This window comes from Sapajus apella, unplaced genomic scaffold (genome assembly GCF_009761245.1).
Source record: "Sapajus apella isolate SASKATOON/1434 unplaced genomic scaffold, GSC_monkey_1.0 scaffold41, whole genome shotgun sequence".
In the NCBI taxonomy this organism is placed as follows: domain Eukaryota; kingdom Metazoa; phylum Chordata; class Mammalia; order Primates; family Cebidae; genus Sapajus; species Sapajus apella.
In genome coordinates this window covers 18,324,536-18,350,603 of record NW_022436981.1, presented here as the reverse complement: position 1 = coordinate 18,350,603, position 26,068 = coordinate 18,324,536, and the positions used below count along the sequence as shown (strand labels likewise).

The window sequence follows — 26,068 nt, the reverse complement described above, 5'->3', positions numbered from 1 at the left end:
ATAAAAAACAGAAAATTGCTGTATGTCTAAAGCAAAATAGATATAATTAGAAACATTTTAAAGAAAAGCAAATTTTTTATTTCACACTATAATTCTGCATGGTTTTTTACATTAACATTAAATTACTGTGTTAGTGAAAATGAGTATTTAATACTGAAGGACGTCGTGAGTCTTCCTCAACCAGCAAGTGAAAGAATGATTGAATGACACATGTACAACCATAAATAGAAATAGACAGACAAAAATTAAATTCTGCCAGATCAGAAGTAACATCATAGAAGCCTTTTGCCTTTTTCAAGTGATTGAGAACATTTCTAACAAAACTGAATTGCTTGCAAAATCTGTGACCTATTTAGCAGCTAATTTTCTAACCCTTAGAAAAGTCTGCCATTTAACGTAAGTTGAATATTACAATCTTTGCAGAAGCGACAAGTAATTGCTTTTTTTATCCTATCTACAGGATTTTTGAGATAAAAACACATCTTTTTTAGTGGACTGGAATGCTACCATTTATTCTGTTAGTGGTAATTTTCTGATAATTAAGTAATCTAATGAAATGTTATATGTTTCCTCAGGCTTTGTGAAAATGTAATGTGCATCTTGTTTTCAAAGGTGATTCATTTGCATTACTCCACCAGAAATGTAATAAAGTAAGAAAAGTTAATAAATATTCATTGTGTGTTTATAAATAATAATTGCAGTTACTGTAATTTTGGAAAACAAAAATAGAGAATATATTTTGGCTTTTATTCTGCTACAGGGATTTCTGATTGGCATGCATGAATATATCCAGGACAAAACATTTTTAATAATGAATAATCATTATAGACTACATAATTTACTTTTATTATTTATTAAATAGTATAGGGCAAGGGCTGAAAAACTACCTATCAGGTACTGGGCTTCCTACCTGGGTGATGAGATCAACAGCACCCTAAACCTCAGCATCACTCAATACACCAATGTGACAAATCTGCACACGTATCCTCAAATCTAAAATAAAACTTGAAATAAAAACAACAACAACAAAAAGATTACACAGCCCATTAGGGCAAAGATATTTTTTGGAATCTTTTCTGATACCTGCAATACCCAACTGAATGTTACATTTTCAGTAAATACTTGTAGAGTTCTCTTATTAAGATGAGGTCTGTGCATGTTCTCATTTATAAGCTAGAGCTAAACAGTGGGTAAACATAGACATAAAGATGGCAACAACAGACCTGGAACTACCAAAAGGGGTACAATGGGAGGGGATGTGGTTGAAAAACTACATGTTGGGTAGTATGCTCACTACTGAGGTGATAAGATCATTTATCCCCCAAACCTCAGTGATAAGCATTTTACCCATGTAACAAACCTGCATGTGTACCCCAAGCCTAAATAAAAGTCAAAAAAAAAAAGAAAATGAGGTTTAAACCTAATCTTTTGGCCTATTTTGATTGGTGTTAGAACTATGACTATTTGTGAATAAGTAATAATTTTGCCCTTAGTTGTTCAATACAAGGGAAGATTTCACATGTATGGAACATATGCATTCGTGACAAGTTTCCTGCAATGTATAAAACTTTATTTTAAACTCTAAGATATCTTGTCCTTTGGGGAATAGGGGGGCATAATGTGCCACTTTAACATTGTTAACAAGGGAAAATATTAATCCAATTATTTTTTCCAATCGATAGTATTCTGGGTATTTTAATGGATCAAAAGTGTTATTAATAGAAAAGGCTTGAACCACTTTAGATTTATTCGAACCCATCTCATTTCTCCCCAGTACTTTATCCAATATTTTTATGCATTCATTTTGTTTTATCTCAAGCCTCAGATTTGATAACGCCTTCCTAGTGTGTTATCTGTATACAATTTGGAAAATAATTTTCTTCTGTCCACTTCCCACTTCATTCACGTATTTATCAATTTTATAGTGCATTCCCTCTTTGAACATGCTTAATTCACTGTCTGCAATGTGCAAAGTAGACAAAAATCCTAGCTCTCATAAAGACTTTGTTTTCCTAATCTGTCCTCAATGCCTTCAGAATCAGTTCCTAAGCTCCAGTGCCAATTTCTGCCTAAAACACAAGTGTAAATGAAGTCTATAGGAATAAAAAACAGGTCATTAATAACAATTAGCACTCTGAAAGCATAGAATTAAAAATTTTATAACAATTCACTTGGCACCAATGATATTTTATAAACACTGAAATGTACCTTTTTTCATTTAATTAATCACTAATTCAACATTTTTGGAAATGTGTGAATATCAATCTAGAATTTTATGGGAGATAACAAGCTCATAGTTTTATATCTTAAATCTCATCACACAGTTGATATTTTGCTTATTTCAAAACTCCAAAAGTTAGTTTGGTGGTTTATACTGTGATTTAAAACTGGCATTTTAGGTCTTTTTAAAAGTGTAATTTCTTGAGTCTTATGCTCTACCAGTTTTAGTGTGGAAGTAGCCCAAGGTAGTTTTATAGCAATAAGGGATGTCTTATTGAAGAAGCCTGCAAGTATTTTATGTTTTATTCTTATATTTCTTACTCCAAAACAATTGAAAAAGTACAAACTGTACCCAAGGGAACTAGCTCTCAAGTATTATCTGAAACTATTTGGACATACATTCTTTAGTTTTTAAATAAAATAATATGCATTCCATTCTTGCACTAGAAAAATTATTGAGTTGGTTTTAAATGAATCAATATACCATACCGGAGGCTTTGGATTGCTTTTTAATGCCAAGGAGATGTCTAGTAAGTCTAAAAGCTGACTATTACAAGTTTATTGCCACACTATGGGTACAATTTCAAATTACAAAGCAAGCAGAAAACTAAGAAAAAAAAAGCCAACATTCTTGCCTAGAGAGGCAATTGTGAACTTGCTTGAAGGCCAAACTTGGTTTATAAATTTTGGTCTCCTGGTAATAATGATTTAATATTATTTTAAGAGCATGAGCAAAGAACTACTGGTGTCAGGAGTAAGGGATTATATATTACTTACATAACTTTTTTATTATTGGTGCTTTTCTTTTGCTGCGTTTAAAGTGCTTTTTAAATATCCTCCTGACAATGCTAAAAACTCCTTTGTTCGCCATGTCAATTCCTTCCTTCAGAGTAGGAAAGTGAATTCAAAGTGTGTTATGGGCCAAAGGTCACATCTCTGATTCCTAGTAAGAGTAAGGGGATGATGCTCAGACACAGTGCTAACGTCTGTCATCCCCCTCTTTTCAATCTGTAGAGTTAAGCATATAGGCTCTAGCCATGATATATGTAAACTCATTAATGTGATTTACTACATAATGATTGGTCACCATGTATTTAAGCAACCCAAACTAATTCCACTCAGGTAGAAAAGTACAGAGTCAGGAGCAATTTAGATAAAACAAGGACTCTGTTGTCTTCATATCACTAAACCAAAGAAATGGCCTGGTACAGGTTAAATTCAAAGATGATTAGCTCCAGATCTGAAAACATCATCAAAATACCTTTTTATTCAGGATCCTTAATTTTGTTTTTATCTGCTGGTTATCTTCTTTTATCTAGGTAGATAGCAATGCAACCAGAAAACGAAATTAGATGGGCTTCCTAGTAAAATACACATCCACATTCACACTAAAGTAACTGTTTCAGAAAAAAATTAACAGCTGGAAAACTTATACCGTGTGTCACTCCTTTCATAGCATTGGTTTTTATTCCAAGGAAGAAAGACAAACCTAGGGAAGAATACTGATTGGCTAGGTTTGAGTCACATGCTTACTGCCATTGGCCAATGATTCTGCTACTTCAATTAACCAGCCACATAACAGCCACATGGAACCAAGGGTTGGAGTAAATGGAATACAGTAAAAGGAGAATTAAGTAGTCTGTCCTAAGGATGTGAGAGTTTAATATCGCCCCCAAAAGGGGAAAAGCTTCTGGACAGATAAAACATAGACAATCACTGAAATTATAAAGTGAAACTTCTACCACTAAAGACTTAATTGCCTCTAAAGTATCAGAGAAATCACGTTATGCCTGAGAGAAACAACAAAGCATGGAAAATTAAATAGATGTAGCAAGCGTGAATCATAGGAGATGAAACCACACAGGGCTCTTACAGCACCTGTCATAGTAGTATTTCATAAACATAAGTCTCAGTAAACATTATTTGATGAGGATAACCAAAAATTATCTAGGTGATTAGCAGTGCAATCAGCAAACTAAATTAAATGGACTTCCTAGAAAAATATGTCATGCATATTCATATGAAAGTAATTAATTCAGGGGTTAATGACATTTCACAAAGGGAGAACTAATTAGAAGAATAATTTAAAATATAATCTCATTAATGCTGATTAGCTTTATAATAGTTTATAAAGGAAGACTAAAGAAATCAAATAGTAAGAGAAATGGTGAAAATCATCTAACAAAGTAAGAAAAATATGTGAAATTGTCTCATTTAAAAGAAACAAATTAGCTTTCCTTCTGAAAGCGAATAGAAAACAAAAAAAAAACAAAAATGAGAAAAAATGGATGTTTTCTGGAAGTCAATAATTTCTATTAACTGTTTTATATATTAATTACAGTTGTTATAGAATACTTCAATAATTATGAACAAAATATACAGTTTTGCTTTCTTTCAGGGATAAAATTACCAAATCATGTAAATTATGAATAATTTAAAGTAAATTATTTGTAAAATCTATTCTTCATAATTTGATTTCAATTAAAATATCATTAATAGTGTAGCCACAACAACAAATAATAATGGAGGGAGAATTTTCAAACTATTACATCTTTCATATCAGATTATGAGGAATTTTATTTTTAACTCAACTTTGCCATAAAGTTAAATGGACAATATACTGAAAGCCTACGTTTATTTATGTAATCTTTTTCAATAATGGTCCTTAAAATATAAATTTCTTTCTACATAAAAATGTAACAGTAAACTTTAAACTCAATTTTAAAGCACTTTAAAAATTGAACAACAAATTAGATATTAGAAACAAACTGACTTTGAGAGGTATTTTCTTAAGAAAAATTAGCATCATATTTAAAGGCACCCACTTCCTCAGTTAGAGAATTCAGAAGTTTATTTTCCATGGTAAAAATCCATATTTTTAAAAATTTGAATGAAAAAGGATTGTTTTCATTATTCTCCAAAATAAAAATGAGTGAATCAGATTCCAAATTTCAAAACAAAACTTCCCACATATTTAGTACATACATAAACACACACAATCATGTGATATGTTAAAATTTATTCTTCTGTTATGCAAATGGTATCTTGATATCAAAAAGCTTATCAAATTATTTTTATCTTAAAGAGCCACAGAACTATTTGAAATTAGTTGAAATACTCAAATTGCCTTTTTTCTGGCCTTTCTGTTCCCACCCTTTACTTCCTTTTGTCTCTTCTCCAGCAAGAAGTCAAAATCCAATATATGTAATTCATATAATACTTTTTGGCTTGAAGCACTGCTGGGGTTCTCCCTTTTATTCAGAGTAAAAAATGAAATTCTTGCACAGTCCTCTACGCCCTGCCTTATCTGGTGTCCCCTTTCTGATCCCATTCCTCCCATCCCCACTGGACCATACTATTCCTGCCACACTTGCTTCCTACTGATTTGCCAACAACAAGGGACTGTGTGCCAACTGCCTTTACTCTAATGTCACCTTCTCAGTGAGGCCAAACCTCACCATCATATTTAAAACTGAATCTCACCACCCAAACATTCCTTATCATCTCTTACGTGCTCAATTTTTCCCATGGCACTTATCTTCTACTATGGGATATAAGTTATTTATATGTTTTATTTATTGCCTTTCTCCCTCTGCCAGAATGCAAACTCCAAAAAAGGCAAGAATGTCTGTCTGTTTTCTTCCCTGATATATCCCCCATTTTAGGTCCTCTTAGTTTTAGGTCTTCTGGAGATCTAGTCTCTGGGGATTTGGGCTCTTATACTAGCCACAGTTGCTATTGGAATAACCAAGTTTGTATGTCTAACTTCACAGGGTACAACCTGACAACACCTTACCTCATGCCCATCCTGTGCTCGTCTTACCTGCTACTCCCTGGGCTTCCCCACTGAAACTGATCCAGTGAGATGCTCCAGTGTTCTTTATGCTCTGGCATATGCAATTCAGAAATGTAGGGAAACTAACAATCTCGCTATAAAGAGACAGAAGCTAGTGAATAAATTATTTCCCCTTATCAGACTATCTGGAGAAGAAATTATTTACATATGCTCTCACGAAGCAGCACATAAAATGAAGCAAAAATTTATCCTTGACACTCAGCAGTAGCCAGATTATGCAGCCCTGCATTGGTTTTCTCTCCATTCCTTCTTTACTGCTGTATTCCCTCACCTCTGCTCCCTGGGATTCTATTTCCTGAAAAGGATAGAAGCACACTAGCTTTTGTCTGAGGCTTTGCTTTCTGGAGAACCTAGGTTAGGACAGCAGATACTAAATAAGTACTTATTTATTGAATAAATCAATGAAAATTAATAATACCAAATGGAGGCATAGAAATTTTGAGTGAGTTACATTTATGTCAGTATACATACCAAAGAATCAGACATTATATCAAGCCTGAAGAGAAAATACTTATCCAGGAGTAAATTTATAACAAGAAAACTAACATAAATGCACAATATGATCTAAATTTGTTTCTTTACACATGGGAAGAAAATAAATCTTATACTGTAAAACATAAAAAAATCCCTCAGTACCTTAAATGCAGTATTTTTGCGGTGGGTATTTCTAACAACTTTGCAAAGATAACCATCTTTGTCTACTAGTTTTAGAAAAAAAAAAACAACCCTCAAAAATCCAACATGAGTTCTTATGGACTCATGATTATGTGATTTATATATCCACTAGATATTTTACCTTTTTTTCTTAAGCAATTTTATCATCCATCTAAAAAATATGATCAAGACAGGCATTGAGATAATAGAATAAATTATTATATGTATTTTAGTGAGTTATTATCTTCATTTTAATTTAAGACAGAAGCCTTTTACAATAAATAATTGACTGAGATTTGTTAAACATACATTTCATGAGACATATCTCATTGTCTTCAACATCTTTTTATTTATATTGTATAAATTATCCTAATTGTTTCACAGAGTAAATGCCTTCATTATAAAAATGATTGCAATATTTTAGTCTAGGGTTATCTTTTACATATGAATGAAATGATTTTCTCTCTATATAACTTTAAATTTTTAATTTTAGAGCTTTAGATTAAAAAATTATAGTATCTTTAGTGATGATAAAAAGATATTACATTTTGAAATTTAAGAATTACTGTCATAAGTAACATTCCTCAAAGTAATACAATTTTGATACTCAACAAAAATATTTATTTAACAAGCAAGTGAGCAATTGAAAAGAAATTTATTCCTCTAAATTACATTTTACTTCTAGCATATGCCTAGAAATTTGGCAAAAATAGAGACAAGAAATTCATCTACATCTTTAGGAAGTTAAAAACTATCTTCCAGAGAGAAATTTTTGCACTTTCAGCTGAATAATGAGACTTTGCTTTTATTGGTCAGATATTTTATCTAAAGACATACAAACTTATTAATAAGGATAAATAAAAATAGATAGATTTGACTATTTTAGATGCCCCATGTAAGTATAATCATGCGGTATTTTTCCTGTGACTGGCTTATTTCACTTTGGCATATAGTCCTCTAGGTTCACCTATGTTGTCATAATGGCAAGATTTCCTTCCTTATTATGGCAAAATAATGCTTCATCATGTTTATAAACCACATTTTCTTTATCCATTCATCTACTGATGAACATTCAAGTAGTTTGCATCTGCTGTTGAGCATAATTTCATAATATTGGAATGCAGATATCTCTTTCAGATCTTTAATTTTTCTATTGTAGTTTAATATATCAAGATACACTGAGATGAAAATATTCTACATAAAAATTTTACCTCTCATTAGAGATTTTCTATTTTCACACATTTATGTAAAAGTAAGTATCTAGCAACAAAGTGAAATGACTAATCAAACCCCATTTTTTAAGTAAAAGTTCCCATTAAGGTATCAAACATAAAGGCTTAAAAGGATGAGTAAACAGATTTTTGGTATTGCCACTAAAAAATAAGTCCATGTGGCCTTTACAAAAATCCATCCTTACCACTTAAAATTCTGAACTGCAGCTAACATGGGGGATAAATGGGAAATGGGTGGAGAGAGGGAGAGAATCAAACAGTTTCAGTTTGTTTCAGTTTAAAGTTTTCACATGAAACACTGAAAGGACAATAAACTCCTGAACTCCAAGGACTGATTCCTACCAGCCTCTGGACCACTCAGGTCATTGTACTATGACAGGGCAAGTGATGTGTTAACATCCTCTAAATGAATGTCAATACTACTGAACTTTTTCCCACAGAGTTCTTTTGTATTCATATACTAGATAGCTTTCATAACTTTAGTTTTTTGGCTTAATCATATCCCATGGTCACTATCATGGTTTAAGTATTAAACATAATGGTAGGTGTTATAAGAACTTTACAGATATGAAGTCATTTAATTTTCATTAACTGTATCTTTATGAGTTAGCTGCTATATTCAAATTCCATTGGTGGTCAGAAGAATACTCAAGGCTATGGGTTCCTGTCATGGTAGGAACTACATGGAATGTATCTGTGTAGTGTCCCTGCTGCTCACCATACCTAGTACCTGGGACATACCAGATATTCCATGTTGGTCCCTTGAATAAAGCAGCAGTCCCCGACCTTTTTGACACCAGGGACTGGTTTCGGGAAAGGCAATTTTCCCTGAGCAGCAGGGTGAAGTGGAGGAGACTGGTTTCGAGATTAAACAAGCTCAGATCATTAGGCATCGGATTCTTGTAAGGAGCTTGCAACCTAGATCCCTTGGATACGCAGTTCACAATAGGGTTCGCATTCCTATGAGACTCTAATGTCACCACTGGTCTGAAACTAAAAGCATAGATATGATTCTAGATTCGACTTAAAAAACATCTCAGTTATGGTTCTTTTTTATTTTTTATTATACTTTAAGTTCTGAGGCACCTGTGCAGATCGTGCAGGATTGTTACACAGGTACACAGTTATGATTCTTTATTCCAGGGGTTCCCAATCCCTGAGCCAGCTCTGGTCCGTGACCTCTTAGGAAATGAGCCACACAGCAGGAGGTGAGCAGTGGGTGAGTGAGCATTGTTGCCTGAGATCTTGATTGTATTTATTTTTAATAATATACCCAGAAGTGAGACTGCAGTGTTGTAAGGTAGTTATGTTTTTAATTTTTTCAGGAACCACCGTACTGTTTTCCATAGCAGCTGCCCCACTTTATATTCCCACCTGCAGTGTTGATTTCACTCACATGCGGCATCTAAAATTGTCTGACTCACAGAAACAAAGAATAGAATGCTGGTTTCCAGGGTCTAGGGGCACGGGAAAGTTGGGGTTTCTGGTCAATGTGTATAAAGTTTCAGTTATATAAGACATACAAGCTTTAGAGATCTGCTGTATAAAATTATGGCTATAATTATACTGTATTTTACAATTAACAATAGAAGAGATCTCAAGTTGTGTTCTTACCAGAATTTAAAAAAAAAAAAAAGATGATAAAGAAAATAAGGTACAATAGTTTAATTGTGCATGCATTTTTTCTGGAGTGATATCCACACTCTGCAGAGATCAGGAAAGACTACTGAAAAGGTTGATAGGTGTATGTTAGAGACATCTATTGATTATTCTGCCATCCCTCTTCTTAAAACCTATTCTAATTTTCATTCAAGTATAGACCCTTAACCTCTGACCGAAGAATAGGTCCTAGTTTCTCTGGAGCCATCAGCACATTTCATTCCACCTTCCTGAAGAAAGGCTCAGAGTGAGTATGTGACCACCCTACCCACAAGCAGTGTGACTCTCAGACTTCTCAATATAAACACTGGAAAAGTGATAGACTGGCTGTGCATACCAGATGTGGTTCAGTAGCTTTCTTGCTTAAGGGTAATCAACCCTTATAAAAAGTCAACAGATAGAGAAGGAAAATTCTCAGAAATGATAGACAAATAAACCCTACTCCCTGATAAAACCCATCTAAAACTTTTTCTATCTGTGGAGACTGTTAACCTGAGACAATAATTCCTGTTATTACTTAGGCAAATTTGAGTTGGGTATTCTGTTATATGCAGTGGAAGAATCTGTTATATAGATAATAATTATTCAATATTATATTTTCAAGGATTTCTTTTGTTTCAAAATCTTGCTTTATCTAAGAATTTCTCAATGTTACTTTAAAAGTAAGTACATTCTAGTTCAATCAGTAAAAGCTAGGTTTGATTTATCAGTAAAGCATAGATATGGCTATAATTGAAATGTATTTACACACTTATTCAACCAACTCATTCATTTTAAGAATCCAACAGACAGCCTAAGGAACCTGAATGCAAGATTGTTATGACATTACATGTCAACTACTCCAGGCATTATTCTAAACTAAAAATGTTTTAAGGGTCCACAGATCCCTGTAAGATGTTTTACTGTCTTTATATTCCACTTACTTACTTTCCATATATAGATGTATAAATTCAGAGAAACAATCAAGAGTATAGATATTACCAAAATTATGATTTGAATAATTTTAAACAAATTCAATAACTAAACTAATAGTATCATAAAATCATGTCTAATGTTAGATACACAATTAAAAGAGAAATGTCATTTGTATCATAAAGTAGTGGGCAGGTTTTCCCTGCCATTCTAAACCTATGAAGGAATAAATTTATTCACAAGCAACATAGTAAGCAAAAGAAGAAAAGGTGTTCAGGGGCAATGGCTTAAAAGGGTCAAATCACAGCCCGAACTGCCGAAAGTAAGCACAGTGCCTTTATACTCCAGTGCGTCAGGATGTCATACCTATCCTGCCTTCCTCTCAACAGAGTGATTTTTTTAAAAGATGAGAAAAAGTTGGGATAAAAAAGGGAAAAATGAATATGAAAGTACTATGTGAAATGCTTCATAAAAATGAGATTACCTTTATTATTTTTATTATCATGTATTCGTGTGGGTTGACCTACGCAATTTTAAAAGATGTGTTGAAGTACTAATTCCTGCTATCTGTAAATGTGAACATATTTATAAACAAGGTCTTTGCAGATGTAAGAAAGTATAGAAAATGTCATACTAGTTTCAATAACTAGTGCTGCTATAAAGAGAGATTTGATACAGACAGAAACACACACAGAGAGATGACAAGGCAGAAATTACAAGGCAGCGATGCAACCAAGAAGCGTGAGAGAGAGATTGCCGGTAGCCACTGGGGGCTAGGAGGAAGCAAGAAAGAATCCTTTGCTAGAGCCTTCAGGAGGAGGATGGCCTTGGCGATGCCTTCATTGTAGACTTTTAGCCTCTGACTATGAGACAATACATTTCTGTTATTTTCATAACATAATGTTATTTGTTACCACACTTTGTGATAATAAGTTACCGCAGCCATAAAAAATACATTTATCTGAAGAAAAACAAGTTGCTCTGGAAATAGATACATTCTGTTTTGAACCCCTGCTTTTTCACTAGGCTATGTTTTCTGAATCAAGATTTTTTATTTTGTGTTAGTGGCTATTTATTCTAACTCTAGAAAAGGCAGTAAATGGTTTTTCTTTTTTCAGAGTGGGACAATGCAGAAAAGCAAACCTAGTGATGTTCAGAGCAGACGAGATCAGCACCTGCCTCTCCCAGCTCTTCGCATTGCAGCCCACTAATTGCCTACCTAAAATCTCAGCCTGGCCATACTTCAAAGACAACCCCAATATAAGGTGTATAGTATTGAAACCTCATCAGTCTGCATTGGTTGCACTAGTTATTTATCCAAGCTAGGGGTTAAAATACCTGGTGTTAATCATCAGCTTCTGCATTATGCTTAAATTCCTTCCTCCTTTCAGTTATGCCCAGCCTCCAGTGGCCTAAGGCTCACTCCCATGCAGGTTACATTCCATTTGCATCCCCATCTCCACTTTCCACCTTTCTCTACCATGTTTCTGTAGGAGAAGGCTGAGCTATCTGTCTACTTAGCAGGCTCCTGTGGGCCGACTTTTGTTTGGGTTGAGCAATGAAAAGCCAAGCAGGACATAAGAAAGAGGGAGGAGAATGAGATGGGTTATTTTCTTGTATTGGCTTTTGCCATGAGAAGTCATTACGGGCTAACACCTTAAGCAAAGGTCTCCATCCAACTATCTCCATCTGGGCTTCAGCAACACCCCCCCTCCTTTCCTGACTCAGGACTCTCTGCTGAAGCTCCTCCTGTTTACTAGCCCCAGCTTACTCTATCTTCATGATTTCTTTATATCTTGAGTATAGTTTTGTCAATAATCCTTTTTATTAAAAAAAAAAAAAAATCCTCCTCAAATCGTTCAATTTGGGTATGTCACTGATTTCCTGTTGGAATTTATTAATAACACCCCTCTCAGTCTCAGCCTTCCCTGTCCTTGTGTATCTCTGATCATGGATCAGGCCTTCTGCTACCTCCTGGTTTTTTTTTTTTTTTCCTTATCAATATCCACATGCCTGATTCTAAGCCCCCACTGAATCAGTGGGAAACTTCTCTAAGTTAACCAACTAAATGAGAATAATATCATTTGTTCATTTGTCAATATTTACTGAGTAACACCTCTGAAGTAGAAACTATCCTAAGTGCCAGGAAAACACTGATGAACAAGGTCAAGATCTTTACTATTATGGAACTCACAAATCTAAGGAGAGTAATAATTGATACACAACACCAAAATAAATTTTAGATAAAACTTTGCATATTCAAACTTTTTGAAGAATTTCTTCCTGGAATTACAGAAATGTTGAATTTTCTTATTTTCTCTGAATCATGTTTTAGCCTGCTGATTTTTACCTTGAAATTTTAACACAAGTATCTAAAAGTATAATTTGCTTTTTTAACAGCAGAATTCAAGTAAAACTGACATAGCATGAATTTTACTCATTTTAAGTAAATTTACTACCTTGTGCAAATATCACTACAATCTAATTTTAGAAAATTCCCATCTCCCCAAGAAGTCCCTTTTCGCCCACCTGCATCCACTCCTCATTGTCACCCCTAATCCCAAATCCTCATCAATCCACTTTGATGATCATAAGTTTTCCTTCCCTGCATATTTCATAAAATCGAAGTGTACAATATGCGGTCTTTCATATCTGGCTTTTTATTTTTACTTAGCATAATGTTTTTACTGATACTACTTTTTATTGATTTACAAGTTGGTGGACCTTTGGATTGTTTCAAATTTTTAGCTATTATTAAAAATGCTGCTATGAACATTTACATACTGACTTTATTTCACTTGCATAGATACCTAGGAGTAGAAGCTCTGGTTTGTATTGTGAACTTATGTTTAACTTTTTAGGAATTTGCCCAGCTGTTTTCCAAAATGACTGCCACCATTGTGCATTCTATAAGCAATATAATGAGTGTTCCCACTTCTCTACATTCTTATCTACGCTTATTATTATCTGGCTTTTGAGTTATGGCAGCAGTAATGAGTAGAAAGTATATCTTATTTTGTTTTTTTCTAATGACAAATGATGTTAAATATCTTTTAATGTACATCATGCCACTCATATATTGCTTTTGTTGTAATGTCTTATCAAATGTTTTCCTTATTTTTATTAGATTCTTGGTTTTTTTTATAAATTTAGGATTAAAATTATTTGTTAATGCAAGATTTGCAAATATTTTATCTCAGGCTATTGCTTATCTTTTCATTTCACTAATCTATCTTTTATATATGTGTGCATACATATATATACACATATATATAGTCAAATATGTGTGCATGTGCACGTGTGTGTTTGTGTGCATGTATGTGCCCTTTGGACTTTGTGCATTACCTGTAAGTCTGAAAGTCAGAGTCAGCCAGATTCTGAATCTTTTCTTGTAACCTGCCCTGAATTTGAATGAACAGTTTTAGATCTTTGGGACCTCAGGAGACACAGAATGTATACCTGTTTGCCATAAATAAACTCATGAGCTAAATTTGAAAGGAAAAAAAGCCAAGTGATGCCACTATTCTGAATATTGGCACTGTCATATTTGTGTTGTGAAAAGTTCATATCATTTTACTCTCATGAACTTAAATATCAGTAATCCATCATCACCATCACAATCCTTATTGTCTGACATTAAAAGAGCTCAAGATGCAAAAAGTCCATGTGGAAAACATGTATGTATAGTTTAATTTCATATCATAGGCACCATTTGACACACCAGAAACAGCTAAATAAATATATCTTAATCATTCCTTGTGGTATAATTTTCTTATTTAGGAGCATGACTTGCTACAAAATTTGCAGAACCATTAACTGAAAGTACAAGAAGATTTAGGCTATCTAAATGAAATATTTCTCACTTCCTCTATCAAAGTATTTTGGATCAGCCAGCAGGACATCTTCTACTGCTCATATAATTTTAGAAACTTAAAAAAAAACCTATTTGTGTACACATGGTGGGAAATCTAAATGAAGCTCTGTTATTTTATAAAATGCGATTCTACAACTTTAGCAAAATTTTTATGACATTGTGAGTTAAAAAGGAATATCACATTACTGTGTCCAGGAAATATGCCACTAAATTAAAGCATAATATTATGCAACTATGAGATTTTTAAGATACACTATCATTAGCTACTTTTACAGAAAAGGAGGTAAACTGGGATTCGTTACTATAAGCCCTATGATCTGTTCCCCAATTAGTTTTTGTAATTCGCTCTCAAAGTAGAATAAAAGAACATAAACGTTTTCTTTGTTTTGTTGCTATTGATCATGTCTTGCCAGAATGCTTTATTAGCACTAGCTTTGCCCTGGCCCTGCACACAGCTGATTTGGAGATACCCTCCTTTGTTCAAATTGGCAGGTTAATCCCTTCAGGATGGCAGAGTGCAAATTCTAGACCTGGACAGGCCCCAGCTATATCCTTCTGTATTTCTCCTACTCTCTCCAGATAATTTTGCTACAGACTATAAAATATCCTAATGATTGAAGTCTAAAGATTGTAAATGTAATTTATGAGCTGTATTTGATTAAATGTGTGACTGCTGTAAGGGACATAGACATTTCTTCCTATTAGTGGAAGCCCAGTGCAAATCACTTGAACCTAACCTGGCAGGTTGGAAGCAACTCCTTTAAAAAGTTGAGTCAAAATTGCAAGCTATGGGAATACTCATAAAGGAATGTAAGTAGCAGTCATACCACCAAATGTGTTTTAGGTGGACAATTACTGTTTTATCATTATTAAACATTAACTATGATCTATATTTATCACCTGATCAAACTTGTACCATTTAGCATTGTAGCAACTTGAGTATTTAAAGGGCAAAGTTTTTTTTGATGAAAGAAGCAACCGAAATGAATGATCACTACATTTGCCTCCCAACATTAAGATGCTATGAAAGATTCAGCATTAGCACCTGTGATAACAAAAATAATACACTCAGTTAATGCAGGTATTTTGGGAGCCAGTTTGGCTGACTGAATCTGGAGGAATAGAGGAGGAAACATCTTATTTGATAGAAATTCCATTCATTGTGATGGTTTATTAGTTAGTCACTATCTTTTCCTACTTTCAGAATTAGGCATAAATGCCTATATAAGCATTGCTTTTATTCTTCTGAAATCCATACATCTCCAATAATGAAAGGTAATATGTTACATAAGCACTCAAATACCTAACATAATTGAAGTCCTGAAAAACCCTTATGAAGTCCATGATTTTTGGTCTGATGGAGTCATATTAGTGGGAATCATCTTTAAAGCATTAAACAACCAGTTAAACTGTGAGTTCAAAGTCCTTGCCAATGCCTGTGAAAGCCCCAGAGAACTGCTTAGCAAACTCAAACAATCATCATGGAAAGTATGAAGTAAGTATAAATCATAGCTGAGGACATCATCTATGCTTTGTCTTTGTAATTACATAATAGTCAAGCTCTGAAGTATACATTTTCTGATTTCTAATCCACCTACAGAATTAGAAATCATATCAAAGTAAATATGAAGACTTTTACATTGTTAATATACATCATTTTAACAAAGACGATCTTAAAGTTTCCATTGAAAACTATTGTTATTTAATACATTACACTTACACAAATAAAATCTTATTAAAATTATAGATTAATTACAAATTAAAATTATAAATTTTAACACTGTAATTACTATATTATATTGGAATTACTATATTAGCCTGACAATTTGAAGCATTCTCTCTATTCTGCTTTGTTTTTATGAAAGATTGTAGTACAAATTTCTTTTCAAATAGACACTCTGCTTTTTTAGTTTTAACAGGTTTATTGAGGTATAATTGATGTAAAAACAACTGCACATATTTGATATGTGCACTTTTATGACCCTACTTATAGTCAGCCATTAACATAATTGCCTAAAAAATAACTCACTAAATTCATTCGTCATTTTTACTAGGAATGTGCACAAACCTTGTCCTGGGTATATCATAATTTTATTTAAGTTTCATTGGTTTCATTTAACTCAGAGAGTGAAAAATGCAAAAAATGCTTAACACAGGGGAAAATAAAATCAAAGATCCATATCAATACATGCAGTACTTCAGAGGATTTCTTGTAGAAATAATTGCTAATCTTTCTATTTAGTAGAATTATTTTGTCTGCTTAAATATAGTCAATTGACTTCAATATAATGATAAGGCAGAGGATTAGGACCAACAATTTTCCTTTTTAGTCATTCAGCAAATTAAAATGTAATTTCTTTCACTTAATTTCTGAAGTGAGGTCCTGCAAAAGCCTGATGTCCATGTTTCTTGGACTGACTCGGTGTTATTAATGGGAAATCATAAATGAAGCATTAAACAACCTGTAAATCTGACAAAGCTTAAGGGTCTCATTGATACATGTAGAAATCCTGCCACCAACTTAAAACCAAAGTATCACTTGTGAACAATATCAACATGGTGGCTGTTTAGCTTTTAGTGTAGTGCAAAGGAGATATTACTAAACAATTGTAATAGCATGAGCAACAACAGAAAAGAGAGCTAGAGGAGCAAGATCCAAAAAACACAAAACCTAGCAGAAGACAAGAAGTAACTAAGATTAGAGCAGAACTGAAGGAAATACACACAAAAAAAAAAACTTTCAAAAAAACAATAAATTCAGGAGCTGATTTTTTAAAAAGATTAACAAAATAGACAGACCACTAGACAGATTAATAAAAAAGAAGAGAGAGAAGAACCAAATAGACGCAATAAAAAATGATAAAGGGGATATCACCACAGATTCCACAGAAATACAAACTACCATCAGAGATTACTACAAACAACTCTACTGTACATAAACCAATAAACCTGGAAGAAATGGATAAATTCCTGGACACTTACATCCTCACAAGCCTAAACCAGGAAGAAGTAGAAACCCTGAATAGACCAATAAGAAGGGCTTAAGTTGAGGCAGCAATTAATACCTACCAACCAAAAAAGTCCAAGTCCACATGAATTCACAGCCGAATTCTACCAGACATACAAAGAGGAGCTGGTACCACTCCTTCTGAAACTATTCCAAACAATACAAAAAGAGGAAATCCTTCCCAAATCATTTTGAGAGACCAACATCATCCTGATACCAAAACTCGGCAGAAACTCAACAAAAAAAGAAAACTTCAGGCCAATATCCATGATGAACACAGATGCAAAAATCTTCAATAAAATACTGGCAAACTGATTGCAATAGCACATCAAAAAGCTTATCCACCATGATCAAGTAGGTTTCATCCCAGGGATGCAAGGCTGGTTCAACATACGCAAGTCTGTAAATGTAGTTCACCACATAAACAGAACCAAAGACAAAAACCATGATTCTCTCAATAAATGCAGAGAAGGCCTCTGACAAAATTCAACAACGCTTTATGCTAAAAACTCTCAATAAACTAGGTATTGATGGAACGTATCTCAAAATAATAAAAGCTATTTATGACAAACCAACAGCCAATATCATACTGAATGGGCAAAAACTGGAAGCATTCCCTTTGAAATCTGGCACTAGACAAGGATGCCCTCTCTCACCACTCCTATTCAATATAGTATTGGAATTTCTAGCCAGAGCAATCAGGCAAGAAAAAGAAATAAAGTGTATTCAATTAGGAAAGGAGGAAGTCAAATTGTCTTTATTTGCAGAAGACATGATTGTATATTTAGAAGGCCCCATCGTATCAACCCAAAATGTCCTGAAACTGATAAGCAACTTCAGCAAAGTCTCAGGATACAAAATCAATGTGCAAAAATCACAAGCATTCCTATACACCAATAACAGACTTAAAGACAGCCAAATCAAGAACGAACTGCCATTCACAATTGCTACAAAGAGAATAAAATACCTAGGAATACAACTAACAAAGGATGTAACGGACCTCTTCAAGGAGAACTACAAACCACTGCTCAATGAAATAAGAGAGGACACAAACAGATGGAGAAACATTCCATGCCCATGATTACGAAGAATCAATATTGTGAAAAATGGCCATACTGCCCAAAGTGATTTACAGATTCAATGCTATCCCCATCAAGCTACCAATGACCTTCTTCACAGAGCTGGAAGCAACCACCTTAACCTTCATATGGAACCAAAAGAGAGCCTGCATAGCCAAGTCAATTCTAAGCAAAAAGAACAAAGGGGGAGGCATCACACTACCGGACTTCAAACTATACACCACAAGGCTACAGTAATCAAAACAGCATGATACTGGTACAAAAACAGAGATACAGACCAATGGAACAGAACAGAGTCCTTGGAGGCAACGCCACACATCTACAACCATCTGATCATTGACAATCCTGACAAAAAACAAGCAATGGGGAAAAGATCTCCTGTTTAATAAATGGTGTTGGGAAAACTGGCTAGCCATGTGCATAAAGCAGAAACTGGACCCCTTCCTGACACCTTACACTAAAATTAACTCCCTGATGAATTAAAGACAAACATAAGATTTAACGCCACAAAAACTCTAGAAGAAAATCTAGGCAAAACCATTCAGGACATAGGCATAGGCAAGGACTTCACAACTAAAACACCGAAAGCATTGGCAACAAAAGCCAAGACACACAAATGGGACTTAATTAAACTCCATAGCTTCTGCACAGCAAAAGAAACAATCATTACAGTGAATCAGCAATCAACAGAATGGGGAAAAATTTTTGCAATCTACCCATCTGACAAAGGGCTAATATCCGGAATCTACAAAGAACTAAAACAGATTTAAAAATAAAAAACAAACAAGCCCATTCAAAAGTAGGCAAAGAATGTAAACAGACATTTTACAAAAGAAGACATATATGAGGCCAACAAACATGAAAAAATGCTCATCATCACTGTTTGTTAGAGTAATGCAAATCAAAACTATACTGAGATACCATCTCACAACAGTTAGAATGGCGATCATTAAAAAATCTGGAGACAACAGATGCTGGAGAGGATGTGGAGAAGCGGGAACACTTTTAACGGTTGGTGGGAGTGTAAATTAGTTCAACCATTGTCTCTGTGGCGATTCCTCAAGGACATATAAATAGAAATGCCATTTGACCCAGCAATCCCATTACTGGGCATATAGCCAAAGGATTATAAATCATTCTGTTATAAGGACACGTGCACACAAATGTTCACTGCAGCACTGTTTACAATAGCAAAGACTTGGAACCAACCCAAATGCCCATTGATGATAGACTGGACAGGGAAAATGTGGTACATATACACCATGGAATACTATGCAGCCATAAAAACGATGAGTTAGTGTCCTTTGTAGGGACGTGGATGAACCTGGAAACCATCATTCTCAGCAAACTGACACAAGAGCAGAAAATCAAACACCACATGTTCTCACTCATAGGCAGATGTTGAACAATGAGAACATATGGACACAGGGAGGGGAGCATCACACACTGAGGTCTGTCGGGGGGAACCAGTAGAGGGACAGCCGGGGGTGAGGAGTTAGGGAGGGATAACATGGGGAGAAATGCCAGATACAGGTGATGGGGAGGAATGCAGCAAAACACATTGCCATGTATGTACCTATGCAACCTTCCTGCATGTTCTTCACATGTACCCCAAAACCTAAAATGCAATTATATGTGTGTGTGTGTGTGTGTGTGTGTGTGTGTGTGTGTGTATATATATATATATATATATATATATATATATATATATATATATATGCATTAGTATTTCCTCAGTTACACCATAAGGTGTTCCTTTTCAACAAATATTATAATTTTTAGAGGGATGTCAGTGGTCAAGATCTAAATCCAACAATTTTTGTAATTTTTTTCCAAGAAATTATTTATGTTCAAGTAAGAAGTATTTTAAGCAAAGGTATAAAAGTATATTTTATCAATGTAGTCTCATTCTTAAAGCAGTTAAAAAAAAAACAAAACTCTGTGCTGGGATAAATTAGAGTTAAATATTGCCCTATAGCAGTTAAGAAGTGGAGAAAACAGTGGTTATTTTCCAGGATGCTTAGAAAGATTTCATTTCAATCGCCGCATTTGAGAGGTTGCCTGCAGATACATCAAGATAAACACTTAGTTTACTTTACACATTTTCTGATGCTTCAAAAGATTAAGAGTCAACACCTAGGAATAACACATTTTTCCAAACTGGAAAACAAAATCAACCCCACAATTTAAAATCTTCCTTCGACATTTGTAGAAAAAACAATGTGTCTTTTTCTTATGTGACTAGCATCTTATAAACTAGTTCAGGATTCCGTCTGAAATAGTCTTTCATGTCTGCTTCTTTCCCCTAGCTTCCCAGCCTCTAACAGCTGTTTGCCATCACTTGAAAGTTAAAATGGATTCCAAAGTAGAAACGCATGTATCAACAGAAATTTTTCAAATCTCACATGTTTTTCCTAAAGTACCAGATAAAATTTTTAAAAATTGCCTTATAGAAAGATTGGCCTTAAGTCCCACACACAAAATATGATTTTGTTATGCAATTATTAATATTTACTCCCAATTATACATGACATTATTCACACAATAGCTGAACAGTTATCATTCCTTTTTTCTAGAAAACTCTTAGAAAAACTCAAAGCACAAATTGTGCTATAGTATAAAAACGTATGCAATTAGGTAATTACATATTGACCAAGGCAAAAAATAATTAAGTAAAGACTATGTAGATTAGATTTACTTTCTTTTAGGTGTGATAAAATGTCAGAATATTGGCAAAAAATATTCATCTTTTATTTTAGCTTTGATTGTCTTTCTGAACACTTTTGGAATTTAAAAAAATAAATAAATGAAAGAACTTTTTAAGAAGACTTTCCTGCCTAGCTGAGCTGAAGATAAATGGAAATGTAATGAACAAGAAAAGGTATTGCCTTTTTGTTCATAGAGCATGTGGTCCAGGGAAGATGGCGGAAATTCATCAATAACCACAGAAATGTTTTATAAGTGTCATTTTATGAATTAGACGTATCTGTGTTCTGCCTGAAAAGGGATGTGCATGAATCTTCACAGATTCTTTCCTGACTAGTTTCTCATGTACCCCTTCAAGTAGTTGGAAGGGAGTTACACTAACAAAAGCACACTTTCTTTATCTTCCCTAGAGGGCTGCAATCTCCATGTAGGTAGAGCAAGAGGGTACAGGGTTTAAGGGAATTTCTCCCCTAAACAAATTTCCACAAACCAAAATATATTGGGTTTAACAAACAAGCAAAACTTAAAAAGAATATAAAAGACGTAAATGTAATATTCACATAAACATTAATTGTAAACTTTTCCTGATAATGGATCTAGAAATTACAGCAAATGGGGAAATCCTTGAATAATATCAGTATCTTACAACCAGCAGGTCTCCACCTATATACAGAGATCATCTGAGTCCCTTCTTATTGGTTTGTAGAAACAAGCCCTGCATAGGTGTTTCTATAATTCCACTTTAAAGTCATTATATAATGAAACAATCTTTAAAGAATTGTTCATTTTGTATTTAACAAAGTATCATGAAAAACAGTCACTTTCAGTGACATTATGTCCAGTGTTTGCTGGCATTCAAAATCATAGGTGCCTTTTACCCTCTTTCAAATTTAATATAAAACATACTTCAGGTACTTCTTCAAAAAGATTACTTCACACAAGAAATAATCGTGTGTTGTAAATGACCTTGCATTAATGCAATTATTAAGACATCATTCCCGAGATATACCATTTGTATTTTGTTGTGGGACATCTTAATTCATTACCTCATTAAAGCAGCTTTTCACAATGTATCTTGATTAGATGTGGTCAATCAGCTCCTTAAATAGCTATTATTTATGTATCTTCACAGATGGTCTGTCACTTCACCCAGCAGTACACAAGTGTACACTATGGAAACATGTTGTTTCTTTATCTCTTCTGCTAAGAACTTTTTAAAATGCTTGTGCTGTATTTTCAGCAGTTTTTCTCTAAGGGATTGGGAGAATATTGATATAAAATTGGTATTTCAAGTAATATGTTTTGTGCCAATTCATTAAGGTGATTGTACATTTAGTAATGTATCTCTCTTATACAGATTTTTTTAAAGAAATGAATAAAATCATTTATAATGATATTCTCTGAGGCCTGCAGGGCTTCGTTTTAGTCCCCAGGATACCTGGACTGTGAACTAGCATGTGCCTTTCTTGGCAATGGAACAGCAGTCCTGGAATCATTCACACAAACATGTGTATATAGTTTCCAAAGAAGTCCATTACTAAAATCTGGGAGTGGACCCCAAGAGAAAATGCAATCCTAAGAATTCTTTCATCAACCAGTACACAGGCTGTGTATTTGGCAGGTGCACACGCCTCCTTTTAAGAATGTATTCTATCAAGTAGCTGCACATATAATATCCTTTATTCTTAAACAGCGCATGGCCAAAAAGATAGAGATGCATTAAAGTGGAAAATGCCTGCACTGAAAATATAAAAATTAAGTTCAAATTTAAACTACTTCAACGAATTCAGCAGAGGGCCCCAAGTTCAGGCGGCTAGTGTAACCGCTGTTTTTTTGAGACTGGTTTTAGCTATATCTTGAAGAAACAATTATACTCCTTCAGAGGAAGCTGTATATACACAAAGACTAAATACAAGTGAATTTTACTTTCATGTCCCCAGGAATGCTTTAACTGGTTAAATATTAAAATCAATTTGGTGTTCAATAGGAAGTCAATATAATTTCTTTAGAAAAATGATACACTCCGTTCATGAGAATTAATAACCTAACTTGAACATTTCATGCAATTCAATCCAGTGGTTCAATTTTCAGGAAAATAATATCGTATGTGTTACTGTAATCTAATAAATGTGCTTATGAATTTTTTAGGTACTGTTCAATTTGAAATGATTGTTTCTGTGTCCCAAAAGTCATTAGAAAATAATACCATAAATCTATTTTTAAATGGATTTTTTTTTTTTTTTTACCAGCAATCACAATTGTTCAGTGGACAATGACTGGAGGTCATTTTTCACCTATACAAACCATACAAGATGTGTTTGGATCACTGGGCTGGCAACTTGGTTTTACCATTTCACAACTCTGGGGCCTTTAGTAAGTGAGCTGTTTGTACCTCAGTTTTATTATTTGTAAAAAGAATAATAATAAGACCTACTTTATTTTTGTTCAGACTTACTTAATACAAAAAAATAAACACTATTATTATTCTGAACAAAAGGAAACCTATAACAAGCCTAGCATTAAGGCTGGCCTTTAGAACTTGAAAGCTTTAACCAAGTGTATCTCTAAGGAGCTCCTATTTCCTGCTATACCAAACATTCCTGGGGTCGTAGATATCCTGTAATATAGAAAGAAGGGCCACAGAATAAGAGAAAATTTCTTAAATGGAAAAAAATGTATAGGATAGTTGGTTGACAGTTAAAATACAATCAGCTTCCCTATGTGTGGGTTTCACATCAACCCGAATTGAAAATATTCAGAAAACACTGGGTGGTTTCTTCTGTGCTAAATATGTATAGACTTTTTTCTTGTCATTTTTCTCTACACAATACAGTATAATAACTATTCACCCAGCATTTACATTATATTAGGTATTATAAATAATCCAGAGATGATGTAATGTATATGGGAGGATGCACATAGGTTGTATGCAAATACTGTACCGTTTTATATCAAGGACTTAAACATCCAGGGATTTGGGGACTTGTGGGGATTTCGGAGCACATAGATGGCAATGAACAACTCTATATACTACTGCATTGTTATTATAGTTACCAGTTTAAATCCATCTACACAACACACAGAAGATCAACTTTTGCTCATTGATTTGTCCACAACACCCAATGTTATTCTTGCCTATAGTAGGTGTTCACTAAATATTTGTTGAATAAATGGTATGACAGGCTGAATTAATGAATGAATTAACCCTAAGCAAAGCCTTCTCTTCTTCAGGTATTATAGTGCAAAACATAGCAGAATCACATCAGGGTGATGTTGTTGTGGTTAGCAAGTGAGTATTAAGATCCTCAAGAAAGCTATAATTATTGACATTTGATAGATGACTTAAATGAGTAGAAGGAAAAAGGGGTGAAGAAGTGAATAAATTAACAGACAAATATAATTGGGGACAATGATTGTTCAGGTAAAAGGCAGTAAAGAGTGAGATTGAGTTAGTGACAGAAGTGCTTACAAGAGAGATTCTTTTGTAAATGTTAATTTTATTCAATGAGCAGGAGAGAGTGAGAAAGAAAAGAGAGAGAGAGAGGTAGTCTCATTAACTCAATGCATATAGCTGATAATCTTCCAGCTCACCATTGCAGGTATTTAGGTAGCCACCTGAACAAGTATGTTTGTGAACAATTTAGTTTTCTTCATAGGGTTTTTTTCTCAACATTAAATAACACTTTGCTTAATCAAAAATATCTCTTTTACATGAAAAAAACAGAAGTTTCAGTTACATTCCGTCATCAAGGTATTCATTAATTCAGCAATGTAGGTTAAGGTTTCCACACTAAAGTTGTTGACTTCTGCACATTTGCAGGCTTAACATCACACCAAGGCTTGGGGCTTACACCTTCTGAAGCCATGGCCCAAGCTCTATGTAGACCCCTTTCTGCCACAGCTGGCGCAGCTGGGACGCACGGCACCGAGTCCCCAGGAGGCCCACAGCATGGGGACCCTGGGCCTAGCCCATGAAACCATTTTCTCCTAGGCCTCCAAGCCTGTGATGAAAGGGCTGTGGTGAAGACCTCTGACATGCCCTGGAGACATTTTCCCCATTCTCTTGGGGATTAACATTCAGCTCATTACTTATGCAAATTTCCTTGTTACTTATGCAAATTTATTCAATTTCCCCTCAGAAAATGGGTTATTCTTTTCTATCACAGTATCAGGCTGCTAATTTTCTAAACTTTGATGCTCTGCTTCCCTTATAAAACGGAATGCTTTTAACAGCACCCATCTCACCTCTTGAATGCTTTGCTGCTTAGAAATTTCTTCTGCCAGTTACCCTGAATCATCTCTCTCAAGTTCAAAGTTCCACAAATGTCTAAGGCAGGGGCAAAATGACACTGGTCTGTTTGCTAAAACATAACAAGAGTAACCTCTGCTCCAGTTCTAAACAAGTTTGTCATCTCCATCTGAGACCACCTCAGCCTGGACCTTATTGTCTGTATCACTAACAGGATTTTGGCCAAAGCCATTCAACAAGTCTCTAGGAACTTCCACACTTTCCCATGTTTTTCTCTCTTCTTCTGAGCCCTCCAAACTGTTCCAACCTCTGCCTGTTACCCAGTTCCAAAGTTGCTTTGACATTTTCAGGTATCTTTTCAGCAATACCCCATTTCTGGCACCAATTTATTGTATTACTTCCTTTTCATATTGCTCACAACGATATACTCGAGACTGGGAACAAAAAGTGATTTAATTGAACTTACAGTTCCACATGGCTGAGGAGGCCTCAGAATCATGGCGGGAGGTGAAAGGCACTTCTTACATTGTGGTAGCAAGAGAAAATGAGGAAGATGCAAGAACAGAAACCCCTGCTAAAACCATCAGATCTCGTGAGACTTATTCATTACCATGAGAACA

The 26,068-nt window shown here is 34.4% G+C and overlaps 1 long non-coding RNA gene across 1 annotated transcript; it reads right to left on the bottom strand.

The window, feature by feature from the left end:
* Positions 1-4,759: 4,759 nt before the first annotated feature.
* LOC116565905 lies at positions 4,760-25,074 on the bottom strand. The gene is made up of 3 exons (XR_004275649.1): positions 24,024-25,074; positions 7,403-7,408; positions 4,760-4,771 (listed from the first exon to the last, which is right to left on the bottom strand). It is a non-coding gene; the product is annotated as an uncharacterized LOC116565905 (long non-coding RNA).
* Between the last annotated feature and the right edge of the window lie 994 nt (positions 25,075-26,068).